Source organism: Nerophis ophidion, linkage group LG07, assembly GCF_033978795.1.
Source record: "Nerophis ophidion isolate RoL-2023_Sa linkage group LG07, RoL_Noph_v1.0, whole genome shotgun sequence".
In the NCBI taxonomy this organism is placed as follows: domain Eukaryota; kingdom Metazoa; phylum Chordata; class Actinopteri; order Syngnathiformes; family Syngnathidae; genus Nerophis; species Nerophis ophidion.
Genome location: NC_084617.1, coordinates 16,929,465 through 16,955,576, shown reverse-complemented (window position 1 = coordinate 16,955,576; position 26,112 = coordinate 16,929,465). Strand labels below are relative to the sequence as shown.

At 43.4% G+C, this 26,112-nt stretch overlaps 2 long non-coding RNA genes across 2 annotated transcripts in view; one reads left to right on the top strand and one right to left on the bottom strand.

Moving 5' to 3' along the window:
• LOC133555654 (uncharacterized) overlaps nt 1-26,112 on the bottom strand; it is an 83,668-nt gene that overhangs the window by 3,060 nt on the left and 54,496 nt on the right. The window lies entirely within an intron of this gene.
• Nucleotides 1,555-25,877, top strand: LOC133555653 (uncharacterized). The gene is made up of 3 exons (XR_009807352.1): nt 1,555-1,649; nt 24,092-24,188; nt 25,779-25,877. It is a non-coding gene; the product is annotated as an uncharacterized LOC133555653 (long non-coding RNA).

The following is a 26,112-nucleotide window of genomic DNA, read 5'->3' as shown; positions in this document are numbered from 1 at the left end:
CAACCAGCGAGAGCAGCTGGGCATGACTCGGAAAAAAAAAGGTAACTGCTGAGGCTTTGTCTTCCTTAAAAATCACACACTCACTTTCTTATACGCCAGACATTAGTAACGCTATCTCTGTCCGTGTGCCGGCGGCGCCGGCTGTGGCAAGTCAACACGTCAGCGTGGCTCTTCCAAAAGCGCGACAAGAAAAAGTGCAGGCCCCGTTGCGCTTTATAGCTCGACACATCGGCGGCGACTGATAAAATGTTATTAAAGCGTCCGTCTTGCTTCTCATAATGAAAGCGGTCGCCAACACTTCTAGTCCGCAGCACCTCTGGGGATGATGAAAAAGTGAGCAACGCACCGGCGGCTGTGAAGCAAGTTGAAGTTGAAACAAGCAACGCACAAAGAGCCTGAACACTGTAGTCTCATCCCAGTGACCTCAGTGAATGTGATTGGTCGTGATGGGATCAAGTGTTTTGGTTTAAAGTGGTCATATTTTGATTTGAATCTACCTTTAAAACACATCTTTGTAGTTTATATCAGTGTTTCTATACCATAGGGCCAGGGCCCATTGTTGGTCCATGAGCGTCCGTCCCCTAGAGCAGTGGTCCACAACCTTTTTGTATCCGCGGACCGGTCAACGCTTAATAATTTGTCCCGCGGCCCGGGTGGGGTGGGGCAGCGGGGGGATCTTTTTTTTGTTTGTTTTTCTTTGTCATGAAAAAGGGACGTTTTTGTCATGAAAAATGGAGGTTTTTGTGATTGGTGCACTAATTGTAAGTGTATATATATTTTGTTTTTAAATAAAAATTAATAAAAAATTCCTATCGGGCCACGGCCCGGTGGTTGGGGACCACTGCTCTAGGGCAGTGGTCCCCAACCACCGGGCCGTGTCCCGATTGGTACCGGGCCGCAGAATAATTTTTTATACATTTTTATTTAAAAAAGAAAAAAAAAAATATATATATATATATATTTTTTTTTTTTTTATTAAATCAACATAAAAAACAATATACATTAAAAAAATGTTCACAAGGGGTACATCACTGAAAAAAGGTTGAGAACCACTACCCTAAAGGGCCGCCAAAACACATTTGTTTGTGAGCCGTGGTCCTTATGGGCCACAGTGGTACTCAGTTGTAATACATTTTTCCACCACTTGTGGCAGTAATGACCAAATCAAACAACAAAAATTATGTCTAAAGTGTCGACGCAGTATTTTCAATTGCACTTTACCTTAATTGACAGTTTAGTTAAAAAACATAATTATTTACTTTATTTTAGCAAAATAATAGTATGTATATTTATATTTTGTCAGTTATTTCTGAGTTTTTTTGTTATGCAATATATTTGGTTAGTAACGTAAATTCCGGAATATATGCTACTTTTTTTCCCTACGCTTTGAACCCTGCGGCTTATAAAATGGTGTGGCTGATTTAAGAATTTTTCTTCGCTAACGGCCGTCTTTTGTTTTTCATTACACAAGCAAAGACAACGAAATGGTGCTTTATTGTTTGTGCTCTAGCGGCATCTTTTGGAGGACTTCACTCACTGCAGGTGTTGCGGGTTGAAAATGTAGTACTTGTTTTAATGCCTTTAACCGAAAGTTAGACCGTGTGTCTCTGCTTGAAAGGATTCTTCATTCATCACTCCAAGCAACATCTGTAAGTTTTACAATTTAATTAAAACAATTCATAGTCACTAAACCGCCCCATGTGTGATGTCTGTAGGAGTGTTTTCATGCATATTTGTACGTGTTATTGTAATGTAATGAAGCTAGCCTCATTTGCTTTAGCTAATATGCTAACACGTTTGCGAGTGTCTGTGTTAGTAATATTAACTTAGAATGTCATTTTTTTTCGTATGGTTTCAGTTTCACAAATCTCTCATTGAATTCGCCAAAACGTCACCGTGGAGTTATTGAGTCTGTTTAGCTGATTGGAGAACTAGCTTCCGCAGCTAGTGGGTCCATGACGATGATTTCTGTATTGTTTTAATAAGCAGTTTTACTGCCGTGTTACAGGCACTGTTTGAAAACAATTAAGGTATCCATGCATCCATCCTTTTTTTACCGCTTGTCCCGTTTGGGGTCGCTGGAGCCTATCTCAGCTGCATTCGGGCGGAAGGCGTTGTACACCCAGAACAAGTCACCACCTCATCGCAGACAATTGAGATATGTACAGTGAATAAAAATGCCTTCAGTAACAATCTACAATGTAAATAGTCATGAAAAGAAAGAAAACGCATTGAATGAGAAGTTGTGTCCAATCTTTTGGCCTGTACTTGTTAGGACTTGGACTATGGAGCGGTTTGTTTTCCCAGGGTGCTAAGCGACTGCACTGGACAAGGCGTGAAGGTAACGACATGATTTAATTATTCTATCAAAGGAACAAACCAAAGGCGCGCACCAGGCGGACACACAAACTTAGCTAGGAACAAAAACGTAAACACATAGCCTGAACTATTGACATAAACAAAAACAAATACTGTGGCGTGAAAAAGTCAAAAAACAACAGAGCAATGGCATGAGCACTATGGCATGGACCGCGTAATCATTTGGGTCAACGTGAATGACTGCTCGCTGACTGCTCTTGTTGCAAAAAAGCTAAGTATCGTTCTATCTGTGTGATTTTAACTGTTTTGCAGCTTTATTTATAACTTATCGAACATATTTAATAGTTCAATTTAACTTACAAATCACCCGATCTCTGTCTCACCACTTCGCCCTCAGCTAGCTAGCTGCTAAGCTAACGAGGCTAGCGGAGAAAGGCAGCGCCGGTCTGAAGGAAGCTTCTCCCCCGCCACCGTGACCACCACTTCCCGAAGACAGCTGGCACCCCACTCGGCGACGGAAAGTTTCTGTGAGTATGGCTTCCTGCGCTTCGTGCACTTTACTCATGGATAGGTTGGCTTTGCTAGAGAGCCGTGTCCGCCAGTTAGAGCAGTGTAATTTCGTAACTTTAGATGTTGCGGACACATCTGCTAGCGTTAGCTGTAGCGAGCTAACTAGCCCAGCTTGTAGCAGCCCTAACCGGCCTACAAGCTACGGTGTACCGGTTGAGACGCATAATAGATTTAGCCCTTTAGCTAGTCCTACACCCCAGTCTACCGGGCACCACACTTTAGTCATAGGGGACTCCATCACCCGAAACATAAAGCTTAGCAAACCAGCCACAATTAAGTGTATTCCCGGGGGCAGAGCACCTGACATTGAAGCTAATCTTAGGGAGCTAACTCGCAACAGGTCTAGTAAACACGTACGGCAGGCTAACCGCACCACTAGTTATGCGAATATAGTAATACACGTTGGCTCCAATGACGTTAGGATGAGACAATCAGAGATTACAAAGAGAAACATAGCCAGGGCTTGTAATCTCGCCAGAAAGATGTCCAGGCATCGAGTAATTGTCTCTGGCCCCCTGCCTGGGAGAGGCAATGATGAGAGATATAGCAGATTAGTCTCTCTTAACAAGTGGCTGGATAGCTTCTGCAGACAACAGGGATTTACGTTTATTGATAATTGGCCCTCTTTCTGGGGCAAACCTGGCTTGCTGAGGAGAGACGGCCTTCACCCTAACCAGGAAGGCGCTATCCTCTTGTCTCGGAACATAGACTTCGCATTGAGCCACATTTGACTAACTGCACTAGAGCAAGCCCGGTCACATGCAATTACAGAGCCTGCTAGCCTGGGTATGGAGTCAGTTAAGTTAGAACTAGCCAGCGCCAGGCTGGATGATCCCTGTACACATAGCAATTTTCGTAGAATAATACACAACTCACAAAATGTTTTTTCTACTGTGTCTATGACTACGTCAGAGTTAGACATGCGTTCTACTGAGGTGGCAAATTATGATGCGTTCAGTTTATCGCAGCGCCAAGTAGACAATCTGAAAATTCCCGTCATATCAATTCCTAGATATGGTCGTAATTATTTTAAGTACACTGCGCATAATAAACGCAACATTATTAATATTGCTACTACGGATAATTTTATCAACAACTCCTTAAAACAGCCCACTACCTATAATATGGCTTTCTAAACATCAGATCTTTGTCTCCCAAAACGTTATTAGTCAATGAGGTCATTAGAGACAACAACCTTAACGTCATCGGTCTTAGCGAAACCTGGCTTAAACCAGACGACTTTTTTGCGATAAATGAGGCATCCCCTCCTAACTATACGAATGCGCATATTGCCCGTCACCTCAAAAGGGGAGGGGGTGTCGCACTAATATACAACGAAAACTTTAACTTTAGTCCTAACTTAAATAATAAATATAAATCGTTTGAGGTGCTTTCTATGAAGTCTGCCACACCTCTGCCTCTGTGCCTGGCCGTTATCTACCGCCCCCCAGGGCCCTATTCGGACTTTATTAGTGAATTCTCAGAGTTTGTTGCTGATCTAGTGACGCACGCCGATAATATAATTATAATGGGGGACTTTAATATCCATATGAATACCCCATTGGACCCACCGTGCGTGGCGCTCCAGACTATAATTGATAGCTGTGGTCTTACACAAATAATAAATGAACCGACGCATCGCAGCGGTAATACGATAGACCTAGTGCTTGTCAGAGGTATCACCGTTTCCAAAGTTATGATACTCCCGTATACTAAAGTAATGTCCGATCATTACCTTATAAAATTCGAAGTTCAGACTCATGTTCGGCAAGCTAATAATACTAATAATAATAATAACTGCTGTAGCAGCCGCAACATTAATGCTGCCACAACGACGACTCTTGCGGACCTACTGCCCTCGGTAATGGCACCGTTCCCAAAGTATGTGGGCTCTATTGATAACCTCACTAACAACTTTAACAATGCCCTGCGCGAAACCATTGATAGTATAGCACCGCTGAAGCTAAAAAAGGCTCCAAAAAGGCGTACGCCATGGTTTACTGAAGAAACTAGAGCTCAGAAATTATTACGTAGAAAGCTGGAACGCAAATGGCGCACGACTAAACTTGAGGTGCACCATCAAGCATGGAGTGATAGTTTAATAACTTATAAACGCATGCTTACCTTAGCTAAAACTAATTATTACTCAAATCTCATCCGCATTAATAAAAACGATCCAAAATTTCTGTTTAGTACAGTAGCATCGCTAACCCAACAAGGGACTCCTTCCAGTAGCTCCACCCATTCGGCAAATGACTTTATGAAGTTCTTTAATAAGAAAATTGAACTTATTAGAAAGGAGATTAAAGACAATGCGTCCCAGCTACAACGGGGTTATAGTAACACAGATACGATTGTATATACGGCGGATACTGCAAATATCCAAAATAGTTTCTCTCGTTTTGATGAAATAACATTAGAAGGATTGTTACAACGTGTAAATGGAATAAAACAAACAACATGTTTACTTGACCCACTTCCTGGGAAACTTATCAAGGAGCTTTTTGTATTATTAGGTCCATCAGTGCTAAATATTATAAACTTATCACTTTCCTCGGGCACTGTTCCCGTTGCATTCAAAAAAGTGGTTATTCATCCTCTCCTTAAAAGACCTAACCTCGATCCTGACCTCATGGTAAACTACCGACCGGTGTCTCACCTTCCCTTTATTTCGAAAATCCTCGAAAAAATTGTTGCAGAGCAGCTAAATGAGCACTTAGCGTTTAACAATCTATGTGAAACCTTTCAATCCGGTTTCAGGGCAAATCACTCGACTGAGACAGCCCTCGCAAAATTGACTAATGATCTATTGCTAACGATGGACTCTGATGCGTCATCTATGTTGCTGCTCCTCGATCTTAGCGCTGCTTTCGATACCGTCGATCATAATATTTTATTAGAGCGTATCAAAATACGAATTGGTATGTCAGACTCAGCCCTGTCATGGTTTAACTCTTATCTTACTGATAGGATGCAGTGCGTCTCCTATAACAGTGTGACCTCGGACTATGTTAAGGTAACGTATGGAGTTCCCCAGGGTTCGGTCCTTGGCCCTGTACTCTTCAGCATCTACATGCTGCCGCTGGGTGACGTCATACGCAAATACGGTATTAGCTTTCACTGTTATGCTGATGACACCCAACTCTACATGCCCCTAAAGCTGACCAACACGCCGGACTGTAGTCAGTTGGAAGCGTGTCTTAATGAAATTAAACAATTAATGTCCGCTAACTTTTTGCAACTTAATGCCAAAAAAACGGAAATGCTGATTATCGGTCCTGCTAGACACCGACCTCTATTTAATAATACAACTTTAACATTTGACAACCAAATAATAAAACAAGGTGACTCTGTAAAAAATCTGGGTATTATCTTCGACCCAACTCTCTCCTTTGAGTCACACATTAAAAGCGTTACTAAAACGGCCTTCTTTCATCTCCGTAATATCGCTAAAATTCGCTCCATTTTGTCCACTAAAGACGCCGAGATCATTATCCATGCGTTTGTTACGTCTCGTCTCGATTACTGTACGTATTATTTTTGGGGTCTCCCCATGTCTAGCATTAAAAGATTACAGTTGGTACAAAATGCGGCTGCTAGACTTTTGACAAGAACAAGAAAGTTTGATCATATTACGCCTGTACTGGCTCACCTGCACTGGCTTCCTGTGCACTTAAGATGTGACTTTAAGGTTTTATTACTTACGTATAAAATACTACACGGTCTAGCTCCAGCCTATCTTGCCGATTGTATTGTACCATATGTCCCGGCAAGAAATCTGCGTTCAAAAGACTCCGGCTTATTAGTGATTCCTAGAGCTCAAAAAAAGTCTGCGGCCTATAGAGCGTTTTCCGTTCGGGCTCCAGTACTCTGGAATGCCCTCCCGGTAACAGTTCGAGATGCTACCTCAGTAGAAGCATTTAAGTCTCACCTTAAAACTCATCTGTATACTCTAGCCTTTAAATAGACCTCCTTTTTAGACCAGTTGATCTGCCGCTTCTTTTCTTTCTCCTATGTCCCCCCCTCCCTTGTGGAGGGGGTCCGGTCCGATGACCATGGATGAAGTACTGGCTGTCCAGAGTCGAGACCCAGGATGGACCGCTCGTCGGGACCCAGGATGGACCGCTCGCCTGTATCGGTTGGGGACATCTCTACGCTGCTGATCCGCTTGAGATGGTTTCCTGTGGACGGGACTCTCGCTGCTGTCTTGGAGCCACTATGGATTGAACTTTCACAGTATCATGTTAGACCCGCTCGACATCCATTGCTTTCGGTCCCCTAGAGGGGGGGGGGGGGGGGGGGGGGGTTGCCCACATCTGAGGTCCTCTCCAAGGTTTCTCATAGTCAGCATTGTCACTGGCGTCCCACTGGGTGTGAGTTTTCCTTGCCCTTTTGTGGGTTCTTCCGAGGATGTTGTAGTCGTAATGATTTGTGCAGTCCTTTGAGACATTTGTGATTTGGGGCTATATAAATAAACATTGATTGATTGATATCAGGAGTAATGCCGCCAGGCTGACTACCTGGCAACTACAGGCTTAAATAGTTGTGTCATGATTGACAACAGGTGCGAGTGTCCGAACACCAGCAGCAGGTGAAACTCATGCCACCATGGCCACCGAAACAAACAAGGGTGCATCAAAAAACAGTAACTAATGGAGTCAAAAACAAAACAGAACATAACTAAACAGAATCCAGACCCCAGAACATGACAGTACGGTATATATCTACAGTCCGGTGTGGCTAGCATATGAACAAATATTTTCCTTCTAAGATTTAACAGGTGCGGCTTATAGTCCGGAAAATACGGTACTTATTTTTCCTAATCAGACTGCCTTAAGCCTAAGGTTTATGTGTTAAATAAATAATAATCTTGCTTTCATATTACTTGAAAAGGTTGAACACTAAATATGTAATTATTGAATATGATTAAAATCAAGAGTAAGATTACATATTGAGTGTTAAAAGCCTACTGAAATGAGATTTTCTTATTTAAACGGGAATAGCAGGTCCATTCTATGTGTCATACTTGATCATTTAGCGACATTGCCATATTTTTGCTGAAAGGATTTAGTAGAGAACAACCACGATAAAGTTCGCAAATTTTGGTCGCTAATAAAAAAACCTTGCCTGTACCGGAAGTAGCAGACGATGTGCGCGTGACGTCACGGGTTGTGGAGTTCCTCACATCCTCACATTGTTTATAATCATGGTCACCAGCTGCGAGAGCGATTAGGACCAAGAAAGCAACGATTTCCCCATTAATTTGAGCGAGGATGAAAGATTCGTGGATAAGGATAGTGAGAGTGAAGGAATAGAAAAAAAAAGAAAAAAAAAGGCGAGGGCAGTGGGAGCGATTCAGATGTTATTAGACACATTTACTAGGATAATTCTGGAAAATCCCTTATCTGCTTATTGTGTTACTGGTGTTTTAGTGAGATTATATGGTACCTGAAAGTCGGAGGGGCGTAGCCACGGGTGTGGTGACCGCCAGTGTCTCTGGTGGGAGGAGGTAAGAGAGTCCGCAGCTGCAGGAGGCCGCAAGCTCAGCTCATGTCTACGGTAAGAGCCGACTTATTACCACAATTTTCTCACCGAAACCTGCCGGTTGACTTGTGGTCGGGAACCATGTTCGCTTGACCGCTCTGTTCCATAGTAAAGCTTCACCTTCGGGAATGTAAACAAGGAAACACCGGCTGTGTTTGTGTTGCTAAAGGCAGCTGCAATACACCGCTTCCCACCTACATCTTTCTTCTTTGACTTCTCCATTATTAATAGAACAAATTGCAAAAGATTCAGCAACACAGATAACCAAATACTGAGTAATTATGCGATTAAAGCAGACTACTTATGGCTTGGATCGGGCTGGAAGAACATGTCCGCTAAAACCGGTGACATCACGCGCACGCGTCATCATTCCACGACGTTTTCAACAGGATACTTCGCAGGAAATTTAAAATTGCAATTTAGTAAACTAAACCGGCCGTATTGGCACATGTTGCAATGTTAATATTTCATCATTGATATATAAACTATCAGACTGCGTGGTCGGTAGTAGTGGGTGTCAGTAGGCCTTTAAAATTTGAGTATAGTGGAAAAACTGGGCCCCGAGGTCAAAAAGATTAAGAACCCCTGATATAGAGGATCTGTGATTAGTGAACTTCATGCCATCGTTCCGCTGCTGTCTGACCTTTTCAGCAGCAAAATTCCAAAAGGTGTTTTTGACAGAAAATTGATCCGCAATGAAGTCCCAGCAGGGCACATTGGTGCACAAAAGGCAGATTCCAGCACTGGGTGGCTGAAAGGACAAAAAGGGCTTGTGGACAAGCAGGCGCGCAGCGAAAACACTGACCTTCAGCGCTTCGCTCTGTTGAAAGCGTCGCACAGTTGGCGACCAACAAGACGTATTTGACAAAACAATTTGACATTTACTCCGCCATTGTCCTAATCCTGTGCTGCGGACACAGAAGCCGGGTTCCGAACTTCTAAAGATTTCTCCAGAACGCTTTGTTAATGAAGTATGTTCAAAAATTTACCTCTGCTTAGAATTAGCAGTCAAACTAAAAGGGGCATAAAATTGCACGCACACTTGGGACACCGTGCGTGTGTGTGCTCAAATGACCTCTGACCCCAGCATTAGCACATGAAAGTCAGGATGTTTAGCGTGGCCGCGGGGCACGAAGGCGGGATGTCAGTGAGGCTGTCAGCCCCCATCAGCTGCAGCTCATCTGTGATTCAGCAGACGGTTAAATCAAGTCTTTGTGGTACTCTTAGTGGAGTTGTATACAACTGAATTGAAAGCACTTTTACAAGCGTACAGTTGTACCTTGGCTTACGAGTGATCTCGCTCACACGCTTTTCAGAATGCGAGCAGTCTCACAGCTCATTATTATGCTTTCAGTTGCAAACAAAAATGTGGGTTACTAGCCTCCCCGCCTGCTAGTTGGAGAAGCAAAAGTCACAGTGAACCCGGTATGATGCAAGCAAAACATCTGGTTTTGTACTTACTAGCATTAGTTAGTAGCTAACTAGTTAGTAGAAAGAATGTTAGACAGATAAAAATTACTTTTTTCAAGCTCTTCCCGCCACACAGCCTGCTGGGCGCTCCTCTTAGCGTGCCTCTGGACACGCCCACGGGCGTTCCTCTCCTGCTACACACAATCAGCAATCAACACACCTGCGGCTGAAGAGAGCTTCGCATCCTTCATAAGCCAGCAGATCCTGCGTTCCAGTGCCAGAACGTAGCTACTTGTTTCATAGAGTACACTGCAAAATGTCAGTCTTCAAAAACAAGAAAAACAATTACAAAAATTAGGGGTATTTTATTTGAAGTAAGCAAAATTATCTGGCAATAGAACAAGAAAATTTGGCTTGTCAAGACTTTCCAAAACAAGTCAAATTAGCTAACCTCGATGAGCCCAAAAATACCTTAAAATAAGTATTGGTATATTCTCACTAATAACAACTGTGCTACTATATGAGTATGTATTTTCTATAGTTTTTTTTATTGATTGATTGAAACTTGTATTAGTAGACTGAACAGTACAGTACTGTGGAGAGGCGGAGCCGACAGTCCGACAAGATGGCAGCGAGGAGGCGGGGATGGCGAGCGAGCGGCGAGGCGGGGGGTGCCGGGAGCGACGCCACAATCGAGATCAGATGTGTGGATCGTGCACCTGGATACAATTAATGAATCCTCTCGCACAGTTTAAAAGGGCGGCAGCCATGAACGTCGGGGAGAGAGGCAGAGAGACAACGACAGAACGAGACGAAGCGCATGCAACCTGGAAGAGAGCGAGAGCGAGAGGCAAACAACGCTAGTGACTGAAAAGCAACCCAAAAAATACTTTTCTTATTGGAAAATAAAGAAAGTCAAAACTGCTCAAAGCCATGTCCTTCCTCGGTGGTCCATGGAACCCGCACGACAGCAAGAGTCCTTCACAAGTACATATTCCGTACAATTGACCACTAAAGACCACAAAAGCCTACGAAAGAGTAGCTTTTGTAGCCTGTAACCTTTTACAAAAAAGGTTTTATTACGATTGATATACCACATAATATAATGTAAAAATGAGTTGGAATCAGGAATCAAGGTACACAGGGAATCATATTAAATCGAGACTCAATTCAACCCAAGAATCCAAATCTAATGGAATCGTGAGTTGTTAAGACTCACAACTAGGGCTGTGCGATATATCGATATACACGATATATCGCGGGTTTGTCTCTGTGCGATATAGAAAATGACAATATTGTGATATTTGAGTATACTGTCTCACGCAGTTGCTTTTAGCTGCTGGCATTACACTACAGGCTCTTATTGCTCTTTCCTGACTGTCCTTCTCACAGACAGCAAGCGCACCTTCTTACATACGTCACATACGTATACGCCCTCGCGGAGGAGAGAGGTAGGTAGCAGCATGGGTAACGTTAGCTGCACGTAAGCGATGATAATACGGACCTTCAATCCCTCAGGCGAGAGAAAGAAGGTGCCAATGAAGGAATAATTAATTCCCAAGAAAACATCAGGGGGGTCTATCGTCTGGAGGTGGTTTGGCTTCAAGTGGGAATATGTCGAACAGACAACCGTAATTTGTCAAGTGTGGGCCAAAAGCGTTGCTACAAAAAGTAGCATTACTGCTAATGTGTAGCATCATTTAAAAAGTCACCTGCTAGAGAATGAAGAGTGCTTACTCCGCATGTCAACATCTCCATTCGGTGCCACACGCCCACACCACCAAAATGCCGAGGCAAACATTTCCAGATCAACACCGTATGAAAAAAAATAGTCAACAGAATTTAATAACGTCCGTAGTAACCTACCACATAGCGAAGGATGAACACTATTTGATTTCTTATTATGCAGCTAATTTTTATTTTATAGTTATTGAAATATCTTGTGTGACATCATGCACAAAAGTGCACTAATAGCTTGTTTTAAAATGTCTTTGACAATCTTGCACGTTCTGTTTTGGAAATGACTTGAATGTTTGTGCCACTGCTTAATAACTGTTTAATAAATACAGTTTTGGTCAATTGACTTACCGGTAGTTGTGATTTCATTCTCTGCATGGAAGTTTAAAAATGAGTACCGTATATATTAATGCAGTATGAACAAGAATGTTATAATGTAGACACATAGAATCATCATACTGCTGTGATTATATGTATCAAGTGTTCATTCAAAGTCAAGGCAAAATATCGAGATATTTATCGTATATCACGATATGGCCTAAAAATATCGAGATATTTAAAAAAAGGCCATATCACCCAGCCCTACTCACAACCCTATATACAGTATAATACACCATCACTTGGCAGGAAAATTTTGCGCTGTACAAAGAAGATAAATGGTATACATTTGGCCAGCAATTGAACTTTTAATACTATTGTTATAATGCAAGTTGTTGACACATTCTTGCTGTGTCCGCAAATTTGACAGTGACGAGGAAAACAGACGCGTCCTCTACGCAATGTAGCATCCTTTCTAGCGGCTATCTTACCTCCACAGTGCAAAGCCGCTTCTAAGTCAGCAATCCTGGCCTCCATGGTGGCAAATAAACTATGTTTCTTACAAGTATCATCCCTGGAGGACGTGTTTCACTATATAACATAGCAGGATAAGCTAATTGCAAACCGCAAGCTAGAGCTATTGAAGGCAAACAAAAGTGGGTGGATTAGGGTTGTACGGTATACCGGTATTGGTATGGTACCGCGATACTAATTAATCATATTCTGTACTATACCGCCTCTAAAAAGTACCGGTCACCCCCCCCTCCGGCCCCACCGTCATCGTCATGTCGTGTCATTGCTGGTTATAAGAGCAGACGGGCATGTACGGCAGCGCACAATCACAGAGTACTTACAAGCAGACAATGTGTGTAGACAGAAAAGGGAGAACGGACGCATATTGGCTTCAAAAACAACAATAAAGGTGAAGTTATAACACTGAAACGCCCTCAGGAAGAGGTGCTTTAAGACATGGCTAGCTAGCAGCTAAAGTCCAGCACCAGTCGGTAGTGTTTTAGCTAATTCTAAATCACTAATCCTCACCTCCATGGCGACAAATAAAGTACATTTCTTACAAGTATCATCCCTGCATGACAAGGAATAGCTAAACATGCTTCACTACACACCGTAGCTCACCGGGGTAACAATGTAAACAATTGCCATTGGTGGACCTACACCTAACATCCACTGTAATAAAACAAGTACAGAAGCGTATCTAGTCGATACTACTATGATTACGTCGATATTTTTTAGCATCAAAAAATAAAAAAATGTATTCGTTGTATTACATTTTTGTTTACAAACTCAGGAAATGTGTCCCTGAACAGGACTTTGAATATTACCAATGTATAAACCTGTAATGACTTGACACCTAACTTTGTTTTATCATCCAAAACTAATGTAAAGTATCCAAGTATTACATTTTAACAGAAGTGTAGATAGAACATGTTAAAAGAGAAGGTAAGCAGATATTAACAGAAATGAACAAGTAGATTAATAATTCATTTTCTACCACTTGTCTTTAATAATTTTGACAAAATAATAGAATACAAAATGACACAATATGTTACTGCATATGTCAGCAGCTAAATTAGGAGCCTTGGTTTGCTTACTTACTAATAAAACACAAGTTGTCTTGTATGTTCGCTATTTTATTTAAGGACAAACTTACAATAAGAAACATGTTTAATGTACTTTAAGATTTTTTGTTAAAAAAAAGCCAATTATAAAAATGTTTGTGGTCCCTTTTATTCAGAAAAGTATTAAAGTACATTTTGGTACCGGTACCAAAATATTTGAATTGGGACAACACTAGTGTGTGGATCAATACAATTTTCAACATTAACAATACCAATGGTTGATATTCATTGGATTGATATTTTTTATTATCATTTTTGTTATTGTTTACAAACTTAGGAATTACTGTAAGTCCTTGCACACAGGAGGATTTTAAAGACAAATTAAAACTATTTCATCAACTTTTAATCAAAAGGGTTCAATCTCTCTCCTGTGCTTATTTGAAGCCGACACGACAAATGGCCTCAGAGGAGTGAATGTTTGAAAAAAAGCTACATTTTTTACCCAACTTTTGTATTGAAGGGGGAATTGCAAACTTTAGCTGGGGGGTGTCACTGTATGAAACATAGGTCTAACTGAGACCTACTTAGAGGTTTTTGTTTCATGTTACTATGCCATTCCTACTGGAAGTTAGAGACAGTTTTGTCTGTATTTTCTTCCTAGGGGGCGCTAGAGCGTGATATTGAGTTTTGGGGTTTGGTGTTTTGATTAGATCGCAATTTTTGCCAGTCATGATGTGTGTGTCAAATTTGGTGAGTACTAATTGACTGCAAGAGCAGGCACTTGCCGCTGATGATGTCACGTCATCGATGGGAAAATGCATTTTACAACAATATGATTTGACTGAGGGGCTAAGAGACAACAGGTAACAACAGTAAAATGGATTAAAAAGGACAGATTTTTTCAAAATAAAAATGAAAAACGAAAACATTATTATTTATTTATTTTTAACTTGGGACTTCCGTGGGCCGGATTTTGGAGACCCCTGATTATAACACTTATATAAAACATTTAAAGTCATTTTGATAGTAGGCTAATATAGCTAATATAGTCACTTAAATCATGTGTTGCCTTCATTATAACACTAACATAAGTCTTTTATTTTTTTTGGGTCATTATTGTCACCGATGTCCCACTGGGTGTGAGTTTTCCTTGCCCTTATGTGGGCCTACCGAGGATGTCGTGGTGGTTTGTGCAGCCCTTTGAGACACTAGTGATTTAGGGCTATATAAGTAAACATTGATTGATTGATTGATTGATTATGCGGCTCCAGACAGATTATTTTGTGGTATTTTTTGTCCAATATGGTTCAATGTGGGTTGCCAGCCCCTGGTTTAGGTATTTTCGTTAAGTTTCAACAAACAGACGGCGACAAAAAGGCAAAGTTCCTGTAGCAAATCTCCATGACATCTGAACTAAAATCTAGACTGAGATTTAGCTTTGTCAAGCAGCGTTTTGCAGTTCAAACAGTAGTGAGGTGAACACCAAAAGCATATTTGACTTCTTGGTGAAGATGTGCTAACGAATCCTCCTGAAAGTGTCTGGTGACACAATCACCGTGTGTCCTCAGTGCAACTTTCACCTCCTCTCACACTCTTTAAATTATGCAAAGAATCAGAACGAGAACAGACACGCGGCGGTTAAGCTGTCAAGCCTCGTCGTCATCCGTCAGCATCGTTTCTGTGCACGTTTAATCCACGCTCGTTCCATCTCGCTGCTGGATAAGATACTTTTTAAACTTTTGAGTCTGTCCCCCGCATCTCCTCACTCAAGCTGTCGAACTTGCAGCTTTAACATGTGCTGCACGCCTGCTTTGGTTCATACTTACGCTCATAAAAAAAATAACAACACTCACTTTTGATGAAAGCCTTAAAGGGGAACATTATTACAATTTCAAAAGGGTTAAAAACAATAAAAATCAGTTCCCAGTGGCTTGTTGTATTTTTTGAAGTTTTTTTCAAAATTTTCTGGTCTCGGAATATCCCTAAAAAAGGCTTTAAAGTGCCTTATTTTCGCTATCTTCGAAACCACTATCCATTTCCCTGTGACGTCACACAGTGCTGCCAATATAAACAAACAATGGGAATAGCACAGCAAGATATAGCGACATTAGCTCGGAACTAGACTCGGATTTCAGCGGCTTAAGCGATTCAACAGATTACGCATGTATTGAAACGGATGATTGGAGTATGAAAGTATTGAAGAAGAAACTGAAGCTATTCAGCGAATAGCTATTGACGCTTTTCATAGCCATAGCATGGCCGAATAGCTGGGTTAGCATCGCCGGTAAAATGTGCGGACCAAACGATCAGGACTTTCGCATCTCGTGACACTGGAGCAACTTAAATCCGTCGATTGGTAAGTGTTTGTTTCGCATTAAATGTGGGTGGAAGGAAACGTAATATAGTTGCAAATGCATCTGCAGGTTATCCATACATCGCTGTGCCATGTCTGCTTTAGCACCGCCGGTAAATAGCATGTTAGCATCGATTAGCATAGTATGTTAGCATTGATTAGCTGGCAGTCAACATCAACAAAACTCACCTTTGTGATTTCGTTGACTATCGTTGCAAATGCATCTGCAGGTTATCCATACATCTCTGTGCCAGGTCAGCTTTAGCACCGCTGGTAAATAGCATGTTAGCGTCGATTAGCATAGCATGTTAGCGTCGATTAGCATAGCATGTTAGCATCGATTAGCTGGCAGTCATGCCTCGACCAAATATGTCTGATTAGCACATAGGTCAAGATCAACAAAATTCACCTTTGTGATTTCGTTGACTTAATCGTTGCAAATGCATCTGCAGGTTATCCAAACATCTCTGTGCCATGTCTGTCATCACCGGTAAAATGTGGAGACACTTTGGCCCATTCAATGTGGGTCTGGCGGCAGACACTTTCGCATCTTCGGGCCAGTGGTGCAACTTGAATCCCTCCCTGTTAGTGTTGTTACACCCTCCGACAACACACCGACGAGGCGTGATGTCTCCAAGGTTCCAAAAAATAGTCGAAAAAACGGAAAATAACAGAGCTGAGACCCGGTGTTTACAATGTGTTGAAAATGAAAATGGCGGCTGTAATACCTCGGCGACGTCACATTCTGACGTCATCGCCTCCAGAGCGATAAACAGAAAGGCGTATAATTCGCCAAAATTCACCCATTTAGAGTTCGGAAATCGGTTAAAAAAATATATGGTCTTTTTTCTGCACCATCAAGGTATATATTGACGCTTACATAGGTCTGGTGATAATGTTCCCCTTTAACCTAATATGTTTATTATTGTGGTAGAAGTTGGTTGCTTTATTTGGCGATGAAAGTGGTCAAAATATCTGGGAGGTTAATAACAAACCAGCATGTTCCAGTAATTGATTTTTTTTTCGTGGCATGAAAACTTAATGACCCCCTTGGGGGAATGGGTTGATTACTCTCGCAGTAATAATGATTGCAGCAGAGAAGATAGATTGTGTAAATAAAGCGGCTGCAAAAGATGAAAACGTGCCTGAGAAAAAGAGATGTGTGACCAGGACAGATGCATCAGACTGGAAGCAAGCTCTCTCGGAAAAGGTTCCCGTTCTGTAGCAGGTTGCAATAATTTTCAAGTTTCAGACTGTGTACTCTGGTGAAAAAAGTTTGAGAAATACTATACCTCTAAATTGCTGGTTTGCAATCGTGTGACCTTCCACACTTTTGGGCATCGGGTGATGGCCTGGAATCCCATTAGGCGACTGTCGATCATAATATTTTATTAGAAAGTATCAAAACACAAATATTGGTATGTCAAACTTAGCATTGTCTTGGTTAAAAGCCTACTGAAACCCACTACTATCGACCACCCAGTCTGATAGTTTATATATCAATAATGAAATATTAACATTGCAACACATGCAAATACGGCCTTTTTAGTTTACTAAATTGCAATTTTAAATTTCCCGCGAGGTATCCTGTTGAAAACGTCGCGGAATGATGACGCTTATGTTGACGCGTGCTTGTGACGTTATTGGTTGGAGGGGATATTTCAGCCCAGCACCACACACGGCTAAGAGTCGTCTCTTTTCATCGCATAATTACACAGTATTTTAGACATCTGTGTTGCTGAATCTTTTGCAATATGTTAAATTAATAATACAGACGTTTTTCTTTGTTTGTTGTGAAGCTTTAACACAGAGCGGTCAAGCGAACATGTTTCTCTACGTCAACCAGCAAGTTTTAGGATGGGAAAATTGTGATATTAAGTCGGCTCTTGCCGGAGACTTGAGTGGATTATGCGACCTCCTCCTGCAGCTCAAAAAGGCAGCTGTGATTTTGGCTCCCTGGCTTCTCTCAAAGACACTGGCGTTCACCGCAGTCTTCAGACTTTCAGGTATGACTTTATAATCTCACTAAAACACTATTAACACAACAAGCAGATAAGGGATTTTCCAGAATTATCATAGTAAAAGTGTCTAATTACATCTGAAACGCTCCCACTGGCGCCGCTTTTTTTTTTTTTTTTTTTAGTGATTCACTCTAACTTTCTTCATCCACAAATCTTTCATTCTCGCTCAAATGAATGGGGAAAACGTCGCTTTCTCGGTCCGAATAGCTCTTGCTGCTGGAGGCTATGATTATAAACAATGTGAGGATGTGAGGAGCCCTTCGACCCGTGACGTCACGCGCACATCGTCTGCTACATCTGGTAAAGGCAAGGCTTTTTTATTAGCGACCAAAAGTTGCGAACTTTATCGTGGATGTTCTCTACTAAATCCTATTAGCAAAAATATGGTAATATCGCAAAATGATCAAGTATGACACATAGAATGGACTTGCTATCCCCGTTTAAATAAGAAAATCTGATTTCAGTAGGCCTTTAAAATCCTATCTTGCTGACAGGATGCAATGCGTTTTCCATAACAATGTGACCTCTGAGTATGTTGAGGTAACGTACGGAGTTCCGCAGGGTTCGGTTCTTGGGCTTGCACTCTTTGGCATCTACATGCTGCCGCTAGGTGACATCATACGTAAATACGGTGTTAGCTTTCACTGTTATGCTGATGACACCAAACTCTACATGCCCCTAAAATTGACCAACACGCCGGATTGCAGTCACCTGGAGGCGTATCTTAATGAAATTAAAGAATGGATGTCCGCTAACTTTTTTCAACTCAACGCAAAGAATATGGAAACGCTGATTATCGGTCCTGCTAGACACCGACCTCTATTTAATAATACCACCTTAACATTTGACAACCAAACAATTACACAAAGCGACTCGGTAAAGAATCTGGGTATTATCTTCGACCCAACTCTCTCATTTGAGTCACACATTAAGGGTGTTATTAAAACAGCCTTCGTTCATCTCCGTAATATCGCTAATATTTGTTCTATTTTGTCCACCAGCGACGCTGAGATCATTATCCATGCGTTCTTTACGTCTCGTCTTGATTACTGTAACGTATTATTTTCGGGCCTCCCTATGTCTAGCATTGAAAGATTACAGTTGGTACAAAATGCGGCTGCTAGACTTTTGACAACAACAAAAAACTTTGATCATATTATGATCTAAAACCTATATAGATCATCATCGGCGGTCACTTGAAACGAGTATGACGATTATGGAGGAGGCCTGTGCGTGACTTTGTTTTACATGGGGAGACTGGTGCACAGACAGACACCACGCGATCCTTGAAAGAATCGGGTCAGGGTCCAGTGGCATGGAGTCCAAGACGACTGGGGACTCTTTTCTGCTGCAGCCTTCATCCGCCATCGCAGCTGTTGTGGTATTTCTTAAATCTGCTGTCTTCCGCCTGCTCCGCCGTTGAGGTCTTCACCATATTCTTGGCGAGGGGGCAGTCAGGTACTAGGCCTTTGCCAAGGGCCACCTGGGGTAACAGTAGTAAAGGGGTTAACCTCCTAGTGCCCCAAGACCCCATAGAGGAGCCTCCACTGCCGGATGCACTTTAACGTCACGCTCAGGACACACTTATATGTATGTGTACGCCGTGGCTTGCGAGCGAGAGCGAGGGACACATACAGACTGGACAAGTTGGTAGAGAAGGCCAGTAACGTAGTGGGAGTGGAGCTAGACTCTCTGGCGGTGGTGTCAGAGAGGAGAAGTCTAGCAAACTCCTAGCCATTATGGACAACACCTCCCACCCACTACACTCGGACCTTGTGGAGAGAATGAGCACGTTCAGTGGAAGGCTCAGACTCCCAAAATGTAACACGGAACGACACAGGAGGTCCTTCATACCGACAGCCATCAGATTGTATAATGCATATGTTCCTTCTTGACTACATTTAAATGTAGAATATATTTATATTATCCATATATTATATTATATATATATATATATATATATATATATATATATATCTCCTCTCTGAGCTGCAACCTTATTGTGGTAGAGGAGTTTGCGTGTCCCAATGATCCTAGGAGCTATGTTGTCCGGGGGCATAAAGCCCCCTGGTAGGGTCTCCCAAGGCAAACAGGTTCTAGGTGAGGGATCAGACAAAGAGCAGCTCGAAGACCTTTATGAAGATGAAAAACCATGGACCCAGATTTCCCTTGCCCGGACGCGGGTCACCGGGGCCCCCCTCTGGAGCCAGGCCCGGAGGTGGGGCACGATGGCGAGCGCCTGGTGGCCGGGCCTGTTCCCATGGGGCCCGGCCGGGCACAGCCCGAAGAGGCAACATGGGTCACCCCTCCAATGGGCTCACCACCCATAGCAGGGGCCATAGAGGTCGGGTGCAATGTGAGCTGGGCGACAGCCGAAGGCAGGGCACTTGGCGGTTCGATCCTCGGCTCTGGGGGGTAAAGAGCCTGAGCTAGTGCGCGAAGTCGAGAAATTCCGGCTGGATATCGTCGGACTCACTTCGACGCACAGCAAGGGCTCTGGAACCACTTCTCTCGAGAGGGATTGGACCCTCTTCCACTCTGGCGTTGCCGGCAGTGAGAGGCGACGGGCTGGGGTGGCAATTCTTGTTTCCCCCCGGCTCAAAGCCTGTACGTTGGAGTTCAACCCGGTGGACGAAAGGGTAGCCTCCCTCCGCCTTCGGGTGGGGGGACGGGTCCTGACTGTTGTTTGTGCTTATGCACCAAACAGCAGTTCAGAGTACCCACCCTTTTTGGGAACACTCGGGGGAGTACTGGAAAGTGCTACCCCGGGTGATTCCCTTGTCCTACTGGGAGACTTTAACGCTCACGTTGGCAACGACAGTGAAACCTGGAGAGGCGTGATTGGGAAGAATGGCCGCCCGGATCTGAAACCGAGTGGTGTTTTGTTATTGGACTTTTGTGCTCGTCACAGTTTGTCGATAACAAACACCATGTTCAAACATAAGGGTGTCCATATGTGCACTTGGCACCAGGACACCCTAGGCCGCAGTTCCATGATCGACTTTGTAGTTGTGTCATCGGATTTGCGGCCTCATGTTTTGGACACTCGGGTGAAGAGAGGGGCGGAGCTTTCTACCGATCACCACCTGGTGGTGAGTTGGCTGCGATGGTGGGGGAGTATGCCGGACAGACCTGGGAGGCCCAAACGCATTGTGAGGGTCTGCTGGGAACGTCTGGCAGAGTCTCCTGTCAGACAAAGTTTCAATTCCCACCTCCGGAAGAACTTTGAACATGTCACGAGGGAGGTGCTGGACATTGAGTCCGAGTGGACCATGTTCCGCACCTCTATTGTCGAGGCGGCAGATCGGAGCTGTGGCCGCAAGGTAGTTGGTGCCTGTCGGGGCGGCAATCCTAAAACCCCTTGGTGGACACCAGCGGTGAGGGATGCCGTCAAGCTGAAGAAGGAGTCCTATCGGGTTCTTTTGGCTCATAGGACTCCGGAGGCAGTGGACAGGTACCGACAGGCCAAGCGGTGTGCAGCTTCAGCGGTCGCGGAGGCAAAAACTCGGACATGGGAAGAGTTCGGGGAAGCCATGGAAAACGACTTCCGGACGGCTTCGAAGCGATTCTGGACCACCGTCCGCCGCCTCAGGAAGGGGAAGCAGTGCACTATCAACACCGTGTATGGTGCGGATGGTGTTCTGCTGACCTCGACTGCGGATGTTGTGGATAGGTGGAAGGAATACTTCGAAGACCTCCTCAATCCCACCAACACGTCTTCCTATGAGGAAGCAGTGCCTGGGGAATCTGTGGTGGACTCTCCTATTTCTGGGGCTGAGGTCGCTGAGGTAGTTAAAAAGCTCCTCGGTGGCAAGGCCCCAGGGGTGGACGAGACCCGCCCGGAGTTCCTTAAGGCTCTGGATGCTGTGGGGCTGTCTTGGTTGACAAGACTTTGCAGCATCACGTGGACATCGGGGGCGGTACCTCTGGATTGGCAGACCGGGGTGGTGGTTCCTCTCTTTAAGAAGGGGGACCGGAGGGTGTGTTCCAACTATCGTGGGATCACACTCCTCAGCCTTCCCGGTAAGGTTTATTCAGGTGTACTGGAGAGGAGGCTACGTCGGATAGTCGAACCTCGGATTCAGGAGGAGCAGTGTGGTTTTTGTCCTGGTCGTGGAACTGTGGACCAGCTCTATACTCTCGGCAGGGTTCTTGAGGGTGCATGGGAGTTTGCCCAACCAGTCTACATGTGCTTTGTGGACTTGGAGAAGGCATTCGACCGTGTCCCTCGGGAAGTCCTGTCGGGAGTGCTCAGAGAGTATGGGGTATCGGACTGTCTTATTGTGGCGGTCCGTTCCCTGTACGATCAGTGCCAGAGCTTGGTCCGCATTGCCGGCAGTAAGTCGAACACATTTCCAGTGAGGGTTGGACTCCGCCAAGGCTGTCCTTTGTCACCGATTCTGTTCATAACTTTTATGGACAGAATTTCTAGGCGCAGTCAAGGCGTTGAGGGGTTCCGGTTTGGTAACCGCAGGATTAGGTCTCTGCTTTTTGCAGATGATGTGGTCCTGATGGCTTCATCTGACCGGGATCTTCAGCTCTCGCTGGATCGGTTCGCAGCCGAGTGTGAAGCGACCGGAATGAGAATCAGCACCTCCAAGTCCGAGTCCATGGTTCTCGCCCGGAAAAGGGTGGAGTGCCATCTCCGGGTTGGGGAGGAGACCCTGCCCCAAGTGGAGGAGTTCAAGTACCTAGGAGTCTTGTTCACGAGTGAGGGAAGAGTGGATCGTGAGATCGACAGGCGGATCGGTGTGGCGTCTTCAGTAATGCGGACGTTGTACCGATCCGTTGTGGTGAAGAAGGAGCTGAGCCGGAAGGCAAAGCTCTCAATTTACCGGTCGATCTACGTTCCCATCCTCACCTATGGTCATGAGCTTTGGGTCATGACCGAAAGGATAAGATCACGGGTACAAGCGGCCGAAATGAGTTTCCTCCGCCGTGTGGCGGGGCTCTCCCTTAGAGATAGGGTGAGAAGCTCTGCCATCCGGGAGGAACTCAAAGTAAAGCCGCTGCTCCTTCACATCGAGAGGAGCCAGATGAGGTGGTTCGGGCATCTGGTCAGGATGCCACCCGAACGCTTCCCTAGGGAGGTGTTTAGGGCACGTCCAACCGGTAGGAGGCCACGGGGAAGACCCAGGACACGTTGGGAAGACTATGTCTCCCGGCTGGCCTGGGAACGCCTCGGGATCCCCCGGGAAGAGCTGGACGAAGTGGCTGGGGAGAGGGAAGTCTGGGTTTCCCTGCTTAGGCTGTTGCCCCCGCGACCCGACCTCGGATAAGCGGAAGATGATGGATGGATGGATGGATATATATATATAATATATATTATATATTATTTATTATTATAATTGTTTATTGTGAGCGAAGTGTGGTGCTTAATTTCCCTCAGGGATGAATAAAGTACTTTCTATTCTATTCTATTCTATATATAAATGTAATAGTGTGATGTTGTTGCGCTATATTATGAACAAGACAGGGTGTTAAGGTTTAGTTTGAAGTATTGGTTTTATTTTGAAGAGCCGGATGTCCGGTGCAGGAAGTGACTGCGGTTTTTTCGGATATTTACTTCCTCTATCGGACTTTTGCTGATGAGGTATCACTCCGCCAGAAAAGTAGAGACCTGTTTATGTGTTTCGTGTTTCCAAAACAGGTGGCCAATAAATGATGAAACGACGGAATGGTGGAGTGTCTCTTACTTAAAAAACTACACAACGCAGAATAAGACTCACTACATATATACCTATACTGGCTCACCTGCACTGGCTTCCTGTGCACTTAAGATGCAATTTCAAGGTTTTACTCCTAACGTACAAAATACTAAACGGTCTAGCGCCATCCTATCTTGCTGATTGTATTGTACCATATTTTCCGGCAAGAAATCTGTGTTCTAAGAACTCCGGCTTATTAGTGATTCCCATAGGACCAAAATAGTCTGTGGTCCCCTCCAAGGTTTCTCATTGCATCCCATTTGGTTGAGTTTTTTCTTGCTCTGATGTGGGATGTCGTTGTGGCTTGTGCAGCCCTTTGAGACACTTGTGATTAAGGGCTATATAAATAAACTTTGATTGATTGATACGGTTTATTAACCTGCATAAATGCAGATTAGGGTGTATTTTCAAAGGTTTAATGGCGATCATGAAAAAATATTTAAAATGGGTGAAGTGGATTCATACACTCTTCAGAAAAATACTTTTTGAAAGATTGAAACCATTCATCATCAACAACATGTTACTGATTTACAGAAAAAAAGATTGGAGGTGCATCATGTCTTTACAACTGAGGAGTCCACAAATGAAGCATTAATCCCTGAAAGACAAAATTGGACTTATTCGTGCCTAGGTAAGTAACGTATTTGATTGACATAACGAGTGTCATGCTGCTGTGATCGTGACGCTAATGAGATAAAGGATACGTTTGTTTGAAGTTGATTATAGCTACTAACATTAGTCTCTTTTTAAATTGTCTGTAGTTGTTTTTATGGTGTGAAGTTCATATTTTGTCTCATTACTTCGCTATAGATGTCCCTTTTGTTTAGCAATGTTTGTTAGCGATATCAAGATTCAATATATGCTGTTGAGTTTACCAGAGATTTAATATTCTTGTTTATTAATACTTTTGAGGATATGTTCTTGAGTCTGACAAATATCACCAAAGACGCTATGATGTGGCCATCCGTGTTGAAAAAAGCACTTGGCTTTTGTGCACAACAACAGCTAAGCTTTTAGTTTCTGTTATGAAAATGGATAATGAAAATACAGTGGATTGGACCAACCATCACAGTATTTATTACTAGGACTTAACATGACGTTTATTTGCACAAGAAGGTCTTTGTCGGCATTTAGGCATACAAACTACAAATGAACCCAAACTAATGCGATCTATTGTATTTTCGTTACATTTAGTTTTGCTCTCAAACACTACTAATAGGGTGGAGAATATATTCAATTGCATCGGAGAAAGTTTCTCAAACAAGTCAAATGTTCAAACAAACATTTTACAAAGTGATCGCTGCAGACACAAGCAATCAGATTGTATTCTACAAAATGTTTAGGTGAAGAATGTCTCATAATCCTTATGAAAAAATAGGGTGGGGTATAGGGAGGACAATGCGTCTTTTTGTGTCGCTCTGGCCATTTCCGAGTCCTAAGTGGTTGTCAAAGTGTACCAACTTGTCGGAATACCTACTCAAACTTCTCTCCAGGTGAGATGCAGAATTTATGATCTAGAATAAACTTTCAGGGAGCAAGGAAGCGAGGAAACAGCAGACCACTCAAATGTAAACATAAGAACACACGGTAGTGATCACGGCGCTGCAATAAATAGTTAATCTGCGTTAGCGCTGATAATAAAAATATCACTAATACTTAATTAATTTTCAAGTTAGAAAATGGAAATGGAGTATTGTTGGCGGTTTTTGAATGGATATCTATTGGATTTCATGGCCGAAATAGAAGAACTCCCATGGGCCCTCATTAATATTTAGAATGCATTTTCAACAACCTATCTGTCGTCATGTTTTTCATAACGATTGTAAATGATAGGCAAAATTTCACAAAAATGGCAGTTCTCCTTTAAGTTTCTGTTATCGTCTTCTTCAACCTTCGTGCTTTTCTGGATTTTCTGCTTTACAGATGTTCCAAAGTTACCTCCTGTTTTCTTCAGACGTTTCACCCAATTAAGCTTATAGTTACCGTATGCAAACTAATCTCGCTGGTTCCCGATTAGGAAGAACAGCAATAACAATCTGTTGCTGTTAGCTCATAAAAGTAAAGTCAAGATGCAAACGCTAAAAATGAATGTAGACACATACCTATGTTTTGAGCCCTATTTCATCCTTCCTTCGCTCTACAGACCGCACCGGATAACTTTGATGCCCCACTTTTCATTGTAAAAGATTACCATCCATTTTCTACCGCTTATTCCCTTCAGTGTTGCAGGGGGGCGCTGGAGCCTATCTCAGCTACAATTGGGTGGAAGGCGGGGTACACCGTGGACAAGTCGCCACATCATCGCAGGGCCAACACAGATAGACGGACAACATTCACACTCACATTCACGCACCACACAATTTAGTGTTGCCAATCAACCTATCCCCGGAGGGAACCCACGCAGTCACGGAGAGGACATGCAAACTTTACACGGAAAGATCCCGAGCCCGGGATCAAACTCAGGACTAATCAGGACTTTTGTATTGTGAGGCAGACACACTAACCGCTCTGTGCTGCCCACCGTGCTGCCCGCAGAAGATTACCATTCTGATAAA